The sequence below is a fragment of the Polypterus senegalus genome, chromosome 3 (assembly GCF_016835505.1).
Source record: "Polypterus senegalus isolate Bchr_013 chromosome 3, ASM1683550v1, whole genome shotgun sequence".
NCBI classification, from domain to species: Eukaryota; Metazoa; Chordata; class Cladistia; order Polypteriformes; family Polypteridae; genus Polypterus; species Polypterus senegalus.
Window position 1 is genome coordinate 293876099 of NC_053156.1, and position 15879 is coordinate 293891977.

The following is a 15879-nucleotide window of genomic DNA, read 5'->3' on the forward strand; positions in this document are numbered from 1 at the left end:
ACGGCTATTCTTTATTTTCGGAAAAATTCGGCACGCCAGAAGGTGACGGGACCCTCTAGGCCACAAAGGGACTCAATAATGGGGAGCGGGGCACATTGTGGTTTACATCTCAACAGCATTCCTGCGCAAATCTTGTTAAATCACGTTAATTCAGGGAACCGAGCAGACGTTTCACCGTCCAGGCGTCTTTTCTGCACGACTCAAAGAAGGTCAGTTTGCCATCTTTAAATGTTTGTGTTTGTTCCGATTGCCCATTCTGATGCCACTGACCACAAGAGCCAAACTTGGGTGGTCCAGCAGCTGGAAAACATTCCAAAGAAGGGACCAAAGGTATAAAAGGCGCAGTTTTGTGTGTGTTTTCTTTTTGGGGTGGTGGGGAGTTTATTAGTCTTACGATTATTCCAATAAAGTCGAGATCAAAGATCTAAATAAAGCACGGGCCAAGGCCGTCTGGGAGACCTCTTCATTTTGGGAACAACGTCACATTGTACCGATAAACTCGTAGACTGTACGGCGGCCGTGTGATTTCATATAAAGGAGCTTTGTGCCCCACTGAAGAGCAGTGAATGCTTTGCATGTTTGCCTAAAGCACGGCTGCTTACTTGTTGTTGAGGTGCGGTTCTTGCCAGGCCAGACCTGGTCCTTGTAGACGTCGGTGGGTGGGTTGAGCCAACTTCAAGGGTGGCACAATTCAATTGAGTACCCTAAAACAAAATCCGAGCCCCTGCCGTTCCTTAAAATGAGGGCCTACAAGGCAATGCCGTCAAAAGCAAACAAAGTCGTCCTCTTCGTCCTTCGAACTGCCACCTGATTTGTCGTTGGACCCTGTCAGTTAGACGGGCTTGGACAACACAGGTCCTCTCTGCCTATGTCAGTACACGCGTTTGGGTGAAACGTGGTACAAAGTCTCGGTGACTGCCATATTGGAATTCACGCCGTTTCCCATGTGTTCGAGTTCAGGACTCAACCCAGCTGCCCGTGAAATTGAGGACACTTGCTGCCGTGTATAGCAGCAAGGAGACACCGCCGAAAATGTTGCACAAATGTTAGAAAGGTTTTCTTCACACAAAGAATCGCAGACACTTGGAATTAGTGACCATATAGTTTGGTGGCCAGCAGGGCATTATGAACCTTCAAAACTCGACTCGGAAGTTTTTGGAGGAAATTAGGTGGGTGGATAGGATTGGCGAGTTTTGTTGGGAGGGATCGTTCTCATCGAGATTTTCCTAAAGGCTGCAACTCCTGTCACAATCGGCGTTCACCATACCTCATTACGGTTGATAAATGGCGAAAGTGTGCCCTCCCCATATCTTGTAGTAAGATTAGCACGAACTGCACCTCTTTTGGTCGAGAAATACCAATATGGAGCGCCAGCATTGCTGCTCTTCACAATTTCAGCGGAGATCCAGGGTCAAAGGGGGCGAATGCCAACCTCTGTGTATTTTACGGGTACGGCCATAGTAGCAGTGAAACTAGAGAGGGCAGCGGGGTATTGGCATCCCTGATTGATAAACAGAAAGTTCCTTCAAAATAAGTTAGAAAATCTAACTTGAAAAATCAAAGCAACTAGTGGTCCATCGTGTGTGGCGTGTCCTGTCCTCGGTGGGGTCAGTCAGGGGGTCCAGACTGAATGCTGACTTATGTGGTAGATGGGACTGTAGGGGTGGAGCTTCTGTATGAAGGGGCGGGATTTTGTGTGTGCAGGGCAGAAGGGGCGGGGCTTGGGTCTGTTGGCTGGAAGTGATGCGATGGTCTCACCTGAATCATCACTCCCCTTCATTCTAACAGAAACAGCACAGAGGCAGTCAGTGATGGTGTTACTCTGTTACCCTTCTCCATGTTTACCTGTGGCTCCCGTGACACCTTACCTTAGTCCACATTTCTAGCACTGACCGGATCCTGTCACAATAAAATCAATTAATTCTGGGAGTTCTGCGGTGGGATGCCGCCCTTTCCGGAATTTATTTCCTGCCTTGTGCCCTGTGTTGGCTCCAGCAGACCCCCGTGACCCTGTAGTTAGGATATAGCGGGCTGGAAAATGACCGACTGTCAGAAAAGTCCTTTGGCGACCTCTAATGGCAGAATATTAGAAACATTTGAACCTCTTTATACCAAATTATCCATAATCGACTTACTTTTCCGCAAAGACACACAGCATTAATGGCTCAAGTGATATGAGAAAAGGACAAACTATTCTCACAACGTGCAGCAAGTAAACAAGGGCACGAATGAAGTACGACGCCTGAACTTTCACCCGGAAATATGTAAGAATATTTACATATAATGTTTTATCTAATATTCTGCCATTAGAGGTCGCCGTTTAACCTGACAAAGGACTTTCTGACACTGACTGACTGGCTGATTTATATAGCGCCCTTCCATGTGAAGAACCTCTCCAGACTCTGTAGGCCGTTGTTTTCCATTATTTCTATAATGTAAGTTGATGTGAGATGTTGGGAGCGAACCTCTCATATTTTGATCTGATAAAGTGCCTTTCATACGGAATCCTCTATGTCGGAATATTTTGGACAAAATGAAATAATTAAATACAGAAATAAATAAACGTATTGCGATTTGTGACAATAAATGTAATAAAACTTAGTGTATGTAATTATCTGTTTTGTGCCGCTTATTTCTTTATGTGTTTACTTCATTGTTTCTTCCTTTATTTATTTCAGTGACACCGCATGTGACATGACATACACCTTGAGATAAAAACGTCATCATTGAAAGGGTGGGCTGTAGGTGGTACTCTTGTGTTCTGGATTTGGTGAACGCTCAAAGTGGGTATGTATGTGGTGCCCGAAATGAATGCGCAAAGCAGCGACTTTAATTGAAGAAGCTCCGAATTCATCAAGTAGATGTGGCACTTGATGGCCTAAGGGTTACATTACATCCCCTCTGCTGACGATTCACCAATCGAAACACAGTACTCGCTAGAGCCCACCCTCTCGACTTTGACGGGTGAAGGTGACAGTTTCCATTGCAAGGTGTACTTCAGGTGTCACAGAAATAAAAGAAATGAAGGAAAATCTGAATAAATACATAAAGAAACGAGCAGCAGTATTTCATGACACGTTAGGCTTACAAATTGTTGAGTTTTTATTCATTTATTTGCTGTGCTGTCCATCTAAGATGAGTTGAAATCTTAGGAATTAGGGTTAGACTTGGGGTTAGGCCTCAGTTTTTGGATATTCTTTATTAAACCTGGGTGGCACGGTGGCACAATGGTAGCGCTGCTGCCTCGCAGTAAGGAGATCTGGGTTTGCTTCCCAGGTCCTCCCTGCGTGGAGTCTGCATGTTCTCCCCGTGTCTGCGTGGGTTTCCTCCCACAGTCCAAAGACATGCAGGTTAGGTGCATTGGCCATCCTAAATTGTCCCTCGTGTGTGCCCTGCGGTGGGTTGGCGCCCTGCCCGGAATTTGTTCCTGCCTTGTGCCCTTTATTGGCTGGGATTGGCTCCAGCAGACCCCCGTGACCCTGTATTAGGATATAGCGGGTTGGACAATGACTGACTGCCCGACTTTATTAAACCCTGTGGGGGTATTGTCTTTCTGCATGACCTTTCTAGAGCACAGGGTCTGCCATTATACAGCGAGCAGGTTAAGGGTCTTGCCGATTTGAACCAGCAAACTTGTAGATTTGCAGCTCACTATCTATTGAAATGTATTTTGTAATGCTGAAGTCATTTCAACAGATGGTGCATATGTGATATGCCATTTGGTATGGGATTCGTGCTCATATTTGAGATGCACCATCTGTTGGATAGCAGACATAGCAACTGGATGGACGCACGGATATTTATCCTTGTATTAAGGTGGATTGTCACATTTTACAATACGTTTCTTTTTCTTTCTTTCTTTCTTTCTTTCTTTCTTTCTTTCTTTCTTTCTTTCAATTTTGCCAAAACTATTCCGACATAATCTTCAGGTATACATTCATTTTTACATGGGGACTATCTAAAAAAAAACTCTGTGCCTTACAGTCCACGGTGGGCCGGATAGCGTCAGGTTTCCGTCGTCAGGGTTGCCGTTCCAGGACAGCCAATCAGCTTTACAGGCGGCCGCTGACATCACAAAGCGGGGACTGCAGGCACACAATGGCCGACCCTTTAATAACAACTTAAACAAAATGTGCTTATCTTGAGAATTGAAATGAATACGGGAAGCTTGGAGGATTTTGCACTTAATTCCACGAATGAAGAAAGAAGGGGAACTGGGGGTGGGGGATTCGACGAGGGTTGGGGGGGCCGGTGTCGTTTTATTTTATTATTTTTTTTTCTCCAAACCGTGGATTTTGTGTGCCTTTTTGTGCAATTCCTTCTTCGTGATGACCGGTAAATTGGGAAGTGGGGTTAAAAATCAACAGACAGATACTGATAATAATAGAAGTGTTCTTATTTATTGCAAACATTTCCACAATTTTAGCAGGATGGACTTATTCTAATAGGACTCTAAGGTGTAAATTCTCGATTAAGCACAATTTTTTTTTTTTTTTTGCTGGTAACTTTTTTTTTGTATTAAAAACTATTTTATAAAATTTGGCCTTTTTTTTTTTTAAATGCGCTTATTTATTTTCTGTGAACTGTTAAGTGTGTGTATGTTATCTTATCTTATTAGCACTTAAAATCAAGTGTCGGGTTACACAGGTGGGGTATTAATGGTCTACTGCCAGGAAGAAATACTCTGACCAATTCTGAAGAAGACGAAGAAGAAGAAGACAGGGAACAAAACAAAAAAAATGGGCTTGTGAAGCCAATGGTTTTGTATACATAGAAATATTATTTTGTATAATGTAATTTAAAAATGTAACGGCTGCAGGCAGCAACCTGGGAAGCAGTTCATTCATTTTTGTACGGCGTTCTGGGTCGGTGATGCCCGGATTTCCTGGGAGGTATAAAAAAAAAATTGGGTTTAAATAAAATGACTCGTTGGGCTTCTGTGTTTCCGGCCTTGAGCGTCTCGGCAGGCCAGAAATCCAAAGGCCAAGCCGTGGCTGCCCGGGTCACCGAGGTGCCAACGAGCCATCCGGGTGTGGCACATGCAAACGCCACAGTCTGCCATCGGCACTCTGAAATTTCAAATTCTGTCCCCGTCATTGGATTCTTTTACTTTTGGGAATAACGTTTTGTTTTTGTGTGGAGGGCTGAAAATGTTTACATTGTGTTTACAATTTGCATTCGGATTATCGAAACAGAAGCATCTCTCGCCATCAGCGTCCATTCCAGCTCGTGCTTCATTTCCTACGCCTTTATTTAATAGCTTTGCTTACTGTTGTTTTATAAAAGGTTGGTGGGGGTGGGAAGGGGGCTTAAAAAGCATATTGTGTTGCCTTCTTGTAAACGTAAGCTTTATTTTTTAAGTGGCTCTCATCATGTTATCGCTTTGTTCCACGCACATACTGTACATGCCCTGCGTCTGTTGTTTGAGCTCCGGGTCTTCAGTGACTGCGAAAAAAGTCATCGGGGGCTTGGAGTAGTCGGTGGGATCCTCATTGTCATTTCTTTCACAATTGTAATGTTTATTTGAAGATCGGTAATAATAAAAACTGCTTTTTTTTTGTTATTGTTTTGTATCTTATTATATATCACACTTTATTTTGTACAGCAGATTATCAACATCTACCATCAGAAGACACCAACAACAGGAGGAAAAATACAATTCACTCAAGTTGAAACACAAAATTAACTGGCACAAAAAAACCACCTTGAATGCAAACCAACATACAATACACTGGAGGGGCAGCCGAAAACTGAGCCCTCGCCTTTAGTGCTCAACCGATAATTGAGTTTTAGAGCGATAACAATATTGATTGGGCGTAACAATGAGCAATTACTGATAAATAATGTGCCGATTAAAATGGTGTGTTCATGTATTACAAACAGGGGACTGCAGGCGCCAGGAGCACAAGTGTGTCATCATTAAACCGATTTCACGTCTCTGCTCTGTAAGAACATTTGATGTTCACAAAGAAACACCAAAGGAGTCCAAATTAAATCACAGCCAGCTAGCAAGTTTGCCAGAGAAACACGTGGGGCTCGGTCGAGAGCAAAGGGTTGTATGTACTTCTTTGGAGAAAGACGAGACGCTTTGAAAAATGGCAAAGGACAGGTTGGCACGCATTTATTGACAAACGTCCTATCAAGTTATCTCTGAAATTTACAGATGCAAGACTTGCATGTCCAACCAACATGATACACGCCAGCACTCTCTGAGTAAATGATGAACAAGAGGGCATTAAAACACGCCATTCAATTTTAATTAAAAAATAGATAGATAGGAAAGGCACTATATTATAGATAGATAGATAGATAGATAGATGTGAAAGGCACTATATAATAGATAGATAGATGTGAAAGGCACTATATAATAGATAGATAGATAGAAATGAAAGGCACTATATTATAGATAGATAGATAGATGTGAAAGGCACTATATAATAGATAGATAGATAGATAGATAGATAGATAGATGTGAAAGGCACTATATAATAGATAATGTGAGAGGGTCAGCCCGGACACAACCAAACGTACACCAACTGTTCATAATAACACACGCTTTATTATAACAAATGTCCCCAAACACCAGTCCCGCACACTCACAGTTCTTCCTGCACCAAACACCCTGTCGTCCGTGGGCTGCCTGTCCTCTCCTCACGGGAGCTTCGTCCTGCTCCCGCTCCCAACTGTAGGAAGGCACCCCCTTTTATTTCCACCCAGATGTGCTCCAGGTGCTTGATGATGCTCTTCCGGCAGCACTTCCTGGTGTGGCAGAAGTGCTGCCTTTGCACCCGGAAGCACTCCGGGCATTCCTGGAAGGTCCTTTCTCCACCCTCCCAGGTGTGGCAGAAGTGGTGTTCTCCCAGGCTCCACGACGCTCGGACGCCCCCTGGCGGTTGCCACGGGCTCTATTGGGCTTGAGCCCCCTTGCTCCTTCCCTATGGTCCTCTCAACCTCCTGGGCAGTTGCCCTCTCGTGGCCCGGGGAACGTATAGACTACCTCCCGGTCCTTCCCGCTGTCCTGGTTGGGTCTGACCCCCAGCCTCCTGTGACAATCGATAGATAGATATGAAAGGCACTATATGATAGATAGATAGATGGATGTGAAAGGCACTAAATAACAGATAGATAGATAGATAGATAGATAGTTCCTTTCATATCTATCTATCTATCTATTATATGGAGCCTTTCACATCCATCTATCTATCTACCTATTATATAGTGCCTTTCATATCTATCTATCTATCTATCTATCTAATAGGTAGATAGATAGATGGATGTGAAAGGCTCCATATAATAGATAGATAGATAGATAGAAAGGCACTAAATAACAGATAGACAGATAGATAGATAGATAGTTTATCTATAGTTTATCCATCTATCTATTAACCCCTTAGAAACTGCAGGGTTACAGCAGCAGACATAAAAGTCACAAATGCACATAATCGGTCCAGCAGTTTCCGGCTCAAGTACATCACGGGGTGTTCAACACCATCGACACTTTGGCTCAACACGGCGCCCAGGCCTGTGTCCGAAGTGTCGGTCTGGAGGATAAAAGGAAGCCCAAAATCAGGGGTCCTTAATACAGGTGCCGACGTCAGGGCCTTTTTTAGGTCACTGAATGCATGTTGCGCCTTGTCGTTCCATACCACGTACAGGGGAGCGCCCTTCTTTGTTAAATTGGTCAAGGGTGCTGCCCTTTCGGAGAAACTGGGTACGAACCGGTGGTAGTACCCCGCCAACCCCAAGAAAGCCTGCACCTGTCTCTTGGTATACGGACGGGGCCATTCCAGGATGTCTTTGACTTTGGAACATTGGGGTCTCACCTGTTCTCGTCCCACAAGGTAGCCTAAATATTTGGCCTCCTTTAAGCCAAAAAAACATTTACGGGGGTTAATGCGGAGGTCGGCTTTAGCCAGTGTTGCGAGGACAGCAGAGACCTGCAATAGATGCTCCTCCCAGGTGCCGGAATAGATGACGACGTCATCCAGGTAGGCGGCAATATAGGACTGGTGGGGCTTCAGCACTCTGTCCACCAGACGTTGAAATGTCACCGGGGCCCCGTGCAGCCCAAATGGGAGGACCTTGTATTGCCAATGTCCACTAGGGGTGCTAAAGGCCGTTTTTTCTTTTGCAGATGCCGTTAAGGAAATTTGCCAATACCCTTTCGTCATATCAAGAGTAGTCAAGTATCGAGCCGCACCCAGCCGCTCAAGTAGGTCGTCAACGCGGGGCATCGGGTAGGCGTCGAACTTGGAGACCTGATTCAGACGGCTTGGAAACGAGGACGATAGGACTGGACCAAGGACTATGGCTTTCCTCAATAATGTCCATATCCAACATCCGTTGCACCTCCAGTTCCACTTCGGTGCGTTTTGCCTCCGGGAGTCTATAGGGCCTCTCCCGGATAATTACTACGGGGTCCGTGACAATATCGTGCGCAACCAGCGAGGTCCGGCCCGGTGACTCGCTCACTACTTCGGGAACGGCCTGGATTGCCTGGGTTATCTCCTGCCGCTGTAAGGGTGTCAGCTCATCACCGAGGTTAAGGGCAGACGTGCTAGCGAATATGGAGAGGGATCTACGAGTGTCGGGAGACTCCTCCCTGTTCGTCCAAGGTTTTAACAAATTGACATGGTAGATCCTCTCGCTCGGCCGACGATTAGGTTGTTTAACTAAATAGTCGACGAGTCCCTTTCTTTCCTTAACCTCGTATGGCCCCTGCCAGTGAGCTAGCAACTTGGAATGGGAGGTAGGAACGAGCACCATCACTCGATCCCCCGGGTGGAACTCTCTGAGGACAGAGTTGCGGTTGTAACACCGGGCCTGCGCTGCCTGCGCACGAGTCACATGGTCATTTAGGAGTGGCCTGATTTTAGCTAGTCTGTCGCGCAGTTGCGCCACATACTCCAATATATTGGAGGAGGGAAGGGCCTCAGTCTCCCAGCCCTCTTTTAGTATGTCTAAAAGTCCTCGGGGTTGTCGCCTGTACAATAATTCAAAAGGGGAGAAGCCCGTAGAGGCCTGGGGCACTTCCCGGTAAGCAAAAAGCACGAGCGGTAGGAGCTGGTCCCAATTCCTGCCATCGGCGTTGACTACCTTGCGGAGCATCTGTTTAAGCGTCTGATTAAAACGAGTCTACCAGCCCGTCTGTTTGAGGGTGGTAGACAGACGCCTTCAGGTGCTTTATTCGCAGTAATCTGGCAACCTCCCTGAATGTATCTGAGGTGAAGGGTGTATCCTGGTCCGTGAGGACTTCTTTGGGGATACCAACTCTAGAGAATAGGTTGACTAATTCCTTTACGATGTTTTTTGTGTTAGCGGAGTGCAGGGGAACCACCTCTGGGTATCGGGTAGCGTAATCCACCATCCAATATGTACTTATGGCCACAGTTTGAGGGTTCCAGGGGTCCTACTAAGTCCACCCCTATTCTGTCAAAGGGATATCTGTCAGGGGTATTGGGACGAGAGGAGTGCTGTCCCTCCTAGGAATCTGGCGAGTCTGACATTCCGGACAGGACTGACAGAAGCGCCGGACCTCCTCGTTGATCCCAGGCAAGTAAAAGCGGAGTTGGATCCTCTCCAAAGTTTTTTCGGCCCTGAGGTGGGCGCCTAGGAGGTGAGCGTGAGCTAGTTCACATACCTCCCGCCGGAAGGTACGCGGCACTAGCAACAATTTCCGCACCTCGCCCTCGTGGGTTGCCTCCCGATACAGCAGATCATTTTCCAGAACAAAGAAGGGCTCGCATGGCATGGAACCGTCAGCTTGTGAGCTGCCTGGAAGAACAATCGCATTCCAGGCAAACCGCAAGGAATCGTCATTCCACTGCTCCCTTTTAAATGAGGCAGGCGTGGACCGAAATTGATGGTCCAAGTTGCTCAGGGGGTCTTGTGAGCGGGTTAGCGGAAGCGTTCCCTGGCTAGTCCCTTCTCCGGCGGATACTTCCGGGTCAGGGTCCGTCGCCGAGGAAGCGTCCCCCGATGTGCCTGCGCCATTAGGGCTTGCCCCAGAGCACGGCGTGGAGACCGCGGGAAGGGCACCTCGTCCCCTCATAGCCAGACCCAGTGAGGCCCCGGGAGCAGTGTGTGTCTTACCGCAGTTTCTGTGTGACCAGTCTTGACCCAAAATCACTGGATAGGGGGGTTCGGGCAACACAGCGACCACCAAATTAGACAACTGCCCCTTCCAGGAGATGTAACACAAGTGACTTGCAAATGTTGCTTAAGCCACTGTCGCGGTAATACATAACGGTGAGCGACAATGGTAATGTCAAACAGAGCCACCACCGAGTGCCCATTCAATAACACCACTCCCGTGTTTAAAATTGCCAGCGGGTGCGACGGACAGGTCGGCAGTAGGTGGCCGGTCTCACCGCACTTGTAACAGCGTGGGGAGGCCGGCTTTTCTTTGGGCCTTTGCGGCGCTTCCGCAGCGCGTCGAGAGGGCTCTGTCGGTTCCCACGAGGCGGATCAGGTCTTACCCTCCGGGCTTCTGCCAACCTGGCCTTCATTTCCTCCAACTCCCGGGTGGTAGCGGCTTGCGCTTGCTGCAGGGCCAGGATCTGGGTGTTCATCCCCTGCAGCACTGTGTTGAGGTCTTGTCCTTCTGTCATTTTTCTCCGACTTGTATCCTGCCGGCTACGCCAGTGTAAAAGATGAAATAATAAGCAGCATAAAGTTTTGGGGATTTCCGGCCCCGTATATTGTAGACAATCCACAATTCAAAAAAAACTCAGGTCAAACATAAACACAAAACAGGTTCAAATGCGCGACGCCATTCTAGGCGTCGGCGGCCATTTTATAAGGGAGGAGCCGGAAGTGGAGGAATGCTGGGAAGGAACCGTGAGGGAGGATGGGACTGATGACGTCAGGAAAGATGGTGGAGGAAGGGCGGAAGTAAGCATACTGTGGGAAGGCTTATGATGGCGGAGCGTCTTTTTTCCTGGAAGAAATCAAAGGAGAAAGGTTAGTACCCCACCACTCCCTGCCGGCGAACTTCTTCCGAAGCGGTTTAAGGTCCATCCACGGTCTCCTATTCGCGCGTGCGTGACAATAGATAGATAGATAGATAGTTAGGAAAGGCAATATCTGATTGATAGATAGATAGATAGATAGATAGATAGGAAAGGCACTATATAATAGATAGATAGATAGATAGATTGGAAAGGCACTATATAATAGATAGATAGATAGATAGATAGATGGAAAGGCACTATATGATAGATAGATAGATAGATAGATAGATGTGAAAGGCACTATATAATAGATAGATAGATTTGTTATTTTCATGGAAATTTTTACATACGTATAAGAAGTAACAATTTTACATTACAGCGAGTATTTAACCATAGTAAAGAATAGTAAAACGTAATAATTTGAAATTAAATTATGTTTAATGTTGCGTCAGAGGTATTTGTTGTGTAATTTGATCCCATTCTGTTTGGCTTTGAAATTAACATGCAAGTACTTTTTAAAACTGTTTTTGAATTAACTTTTCGTCAATACCACATTGAATTTTGATTCTGTGTTTGGACTTTCATCGTGACAACGCAATGTATTACTGCCCGTGACTGAATTTCGTTTCTTTCTCTCTATTAAATAAAACAACTTTTTCGAATGTTTGTCCCTGTGATTTCTTAATTGTCTTTGCTATTCTAACGGGAAACTGTAAACATTTTAATATGAATGGCATATCAAAATCTCCTTTGGTGTCTCATGTTATCCCCTGAAGATGGACTACGTTACCTTCCTTGGATTCATCCTCCTTTCAACAGTAATTCGGCCGGTGGAAGACCAGACGGTGTTAATGGTTGTTGATATTCTTCATGATATTGTAAGTTGTCGTTTTCATCTTCCGCACCATCGACAGCAACTGTTTCAGTGTAGTCTATTGGTACGCATTTAACCAATCTGACGTGTAACTGTTTGACAAATTTTCCGTTAATTCGTTTGACTTCATCGTTTATCACTGCTAGGATTGCCCGTCTACTCATTTCTTTTGTTGATAACCCTTCGGGATGAAATTCATCAATAACATTTGGACATAATACATCTTCTTTAATTGGAAACTTATAGTGAGGAAAACCATAAAATTTATAAGAGCTGAGAGATCAAGAAGTGTTTCTGACAAAAGTATTCACACCAATGAGAGGTGAGAGGGCTGTGGGTGCGGGCCGTTAACTGGAAATGGTGGAGAGGAGGGTGGGACTTGAAAAAATCTCTTCAAAAAAGTCTTGTCTCGTTCCAGGATTTTTTTTTTATATAATAGAGAAAAATAAATGTCCATTCAAAAGCTCTGTCTTTAAAATGTCCTCCATATAAACCACAGTCGGCAACTTTTTCTGTCAGCAGAGTATTACACCTCCAGTTTGGACAAAATGAGATTTTCTCCAAAGTCACACATGTGCATTGCAGGACCTCCACGAAGGCTCAGTCGAGGTACAGTGTGTAGTAACCCACCGAGATAAGGGGGGGCGCTGTTGCTAATGATGTCACTTCCTTCTTACCCCACAGTGCCGAGAAGTCACCTGGTGTAGACATTTAGGCAGGTCCCGCTGCCATAAAACCCCAGGCATCCTGGAAAGAGGTATCATAACTGACCACCTTAAAGCCTTTATTATATAAAGGGACGCACGTCATCAGGCGTTATTTCTGTTTTTTTTATTTTCGCTTTTTTTGTCTCCGGGTGAATAAAAGGAACAACGCGGCTGACACCCCAGAATTTCTTCCTGCAGTTCTGAGCTGTCATTTCCACACCCAGCCAAACCAAGCCTACGTCAGAAAATTCTTAAACCAAAAATCAATGTACAGTATATCTTTGAAGGGCTGACACATTTCGGAAAAGTCCTTCCTCTGGGCCAGATGTTTACAAAATCACTTGGTGTATTCTGTTTTAAAAGATTCAATTAAATTCGATTAGATTTAATAGATTAGAATAGATTATTATGTGACTTACTATTAAACTGTACTGTATGACATGTTTCTTTGTTTTATATATACTAGGTGGCTCCGCCCCCTGCTCACTTCGCTCACCCACCCCCGGGTTTGGTTATTTGCTCCGCCCCCTGCTCACTTCGCTTGCCCACCCCCGGGTTTGGTTATTTGCTCCACCCCCTGCTCACTTCGCTCGCCCACCCCCGGGTTTGATTATTTGCTCCGCCCCCTGCTCACTTCGCCCACCCCCAGGTTTGGTTATTTGCTCCGCCCCCCTACTCACTTCGCTCACCCACCCCCGGGTTTGGTTATTTGCTCCACCCCCTGCTCACTTCGCTCGCCCCTGGTTTGGTTATCCAGATATACAATTTAAAGAGATTGTTATTTTCATTGGTATTGTCACATACTCCTTCGATTCTATGTTGCATTGCTTCTCCGTGATCATAAATATTCACCTGACTGAATTGTGGTTTCTTCGAAATTAAACTTATCGTAGCTTTTATTGTTGCAGGACCACAGATTCTCATAGCGTATGGTCCATTATTGTGTAAATCTACACTTCGAGCATTGAATGAATCGCGACAAGCTTATTGTAGACTGCAGTGCTTGTGGATTTCACTTTCACCAAACAACAAATCTTTTAATTCTTGCCGATACGCCTCTTCATTGGTAGGCAACACAACTTCTCACTACCTGATGGTAACACGAATCTGACGATCTACGAGTCTCTGACTTAAACTTTAAAGCCTTGCTGGTATCTACATCCATCCATCCATTATCCAACCCGCTATATCCTAACTACAGGGTCACGGTGTAGCAGCGCTACTATGAATTAAAACTGCATCTCCCAGCAGTCCCTGCAGGGGCTGTTGGGGTCAAAGGTGGTCAGAGGCGTTTAAAAGGAGGGCAGGTGGCCAAGGGAAATAAAAAAAAAGTGTTTTGTGTTTCATTTACCTGTCGGACTGCCTTCTGTCAATTAAGCCGTAATTAGTTTTGTGTCCTGGATTGTATTCGTTGTTGGGGTGTGGATCGTCTTCCATCTTCCATGTGTGCTGAGGACTGATTGTGATTCCTTGGCTTCCCCTCAAGAACAGGAGCGCTGCTGAACCATCCACCCGTCTTCACCCTGTGTGACTGTTGTTTCATTGCCTTTCAGCGTGCAGATCTCTGGACTCACTCTCGTCATCTTTCATTTCATCCGGTGTGGTTTCCATGGACTTTGCTGTGTGGAGTGGTTTGTATTTATGTTTAATGTAATATCACCGTAGGGGTACAGGGTGGTATTATTGTTTCCATTTATCCATCCATCCACCCATTTTCTAACCCGCTGAATCCGAATACACGGGGGGTCACGGGGGTCTGCTGGAGCCAATCCCAGCCAACACAGGCACTGGGCAGGGTGCCAACCCACCACAGGACACACACAAACACACCCACACACCAAGCACACACTAGAGCCAATTTAGGATTGCCAATCCACCTAACCTGCATGTCTTTGGATTGCGGCCGGAGGAAACCCACGCAGACACGGGGAAAGCGAACCCGGATCTCCTAACTGCGAGGCAGCAGCACTACCACTGCGCCACCGTGCTGCCCTTGTTTCCATTTATATTATTTAATTTCATTATATTCTTTAATTGTTGTCAGTTCTCAGTGTGCTCTTTTTGTGAGTGTGTGCGGATCGGGCCAATGCTGGGAGCGTCCCTGGGATCCTCTATAAAAATAAATACAGTAAAACACTGTCATCTTGATGGTGTGAATCTTAGCGGCACCGGACCGCTACAACGGGGGTCTGCCGGAGCCAATCCCAGCCAGCACAGGGCGCAAGGCAGGAAACAAACCCCGGTCAGGGCGCCAGCCCACTGCAGGGCACACACACACACACACACGCGCACACTAGGGACAAACCTAACCTGCATGTCTGTGGACTGTGGGAGGAAACCCACGCAGACACGGGGAGAACAACAACATCTACGTACTTCTGTCCTATCACCTGTGTCCAAATTTTGTTGTTCCGAGTAATATTTTCCATTTGTTTGTGCTAATGTGATCTTTACTTTCTTTTTTTTTTTGAAACTTTCGAAGTTTCATATTCTTTAACTTGCTCTGCGTGTGCATCGCGCCCACGTTTCGTCTTTTATTTCTGACCCCAATTGGACCTACGAGGTTTTCAGTTCCACTTGGCCTGGGCTGATTATTACTTTCCTTATTTTATGAATTTGCACGTAGATTATTATTATTATTGTTCCTTTGTGCAGTCGTTTCTCGCCAAGGCTTTTGTGTCTCTTTTCGACTCGCTGCTCTTTCTTCTTCGCTTAGTCGTTCACACGCCATCTTGAACGCATCAATTTTTAAGAGCTGAGAGCACATGAAGTGTGTCTGCCAAAAGCATCCCAACAACTGCGAGGTTAGACGTCCGTGAACTCGTTTTAAATCGGTTGTAAGCAGGGCGTGACGTGCAAAAGTCTCTGTCTCAAAGTGTAAAGTGTCTTTCCGAGATGATCACGTCTCGACCCAAGATTTTTTTGTTATAATAGAGAGACCCCCGTGACCCTGTATTCGGATTCAGCGGGTTTGAAAATGGATGGATGGATAATAGAGAGATTGGTTGACTGTATAAAGTCCAGTTAGTGTACATACTTCATACTCGTATTGTGTACCTTTTTATTGAATGACTGGTTCCATTTTTTTTTCTTCTTTCGGTTGCTCTCCTTAAGAGGTCGCCATGTTGGATCTCCCGTATCTGTTCATCTATCCCTGTGTTTTATATCATTTTCACTCGCACCGACTGCCTCGCCACATCCATAAGCCTCCTCTTTGGCCTTCCTCTTTTCTGCTTGCCTGGCAGTTCCATCCTCAAAATCCTTTTCCCTGATGTACCCCTCATTTCTCCTCTGCCCGCGCCCAAACCATCAGTTTCACCTCTCTCACGTGGTCACCAAACTGTCA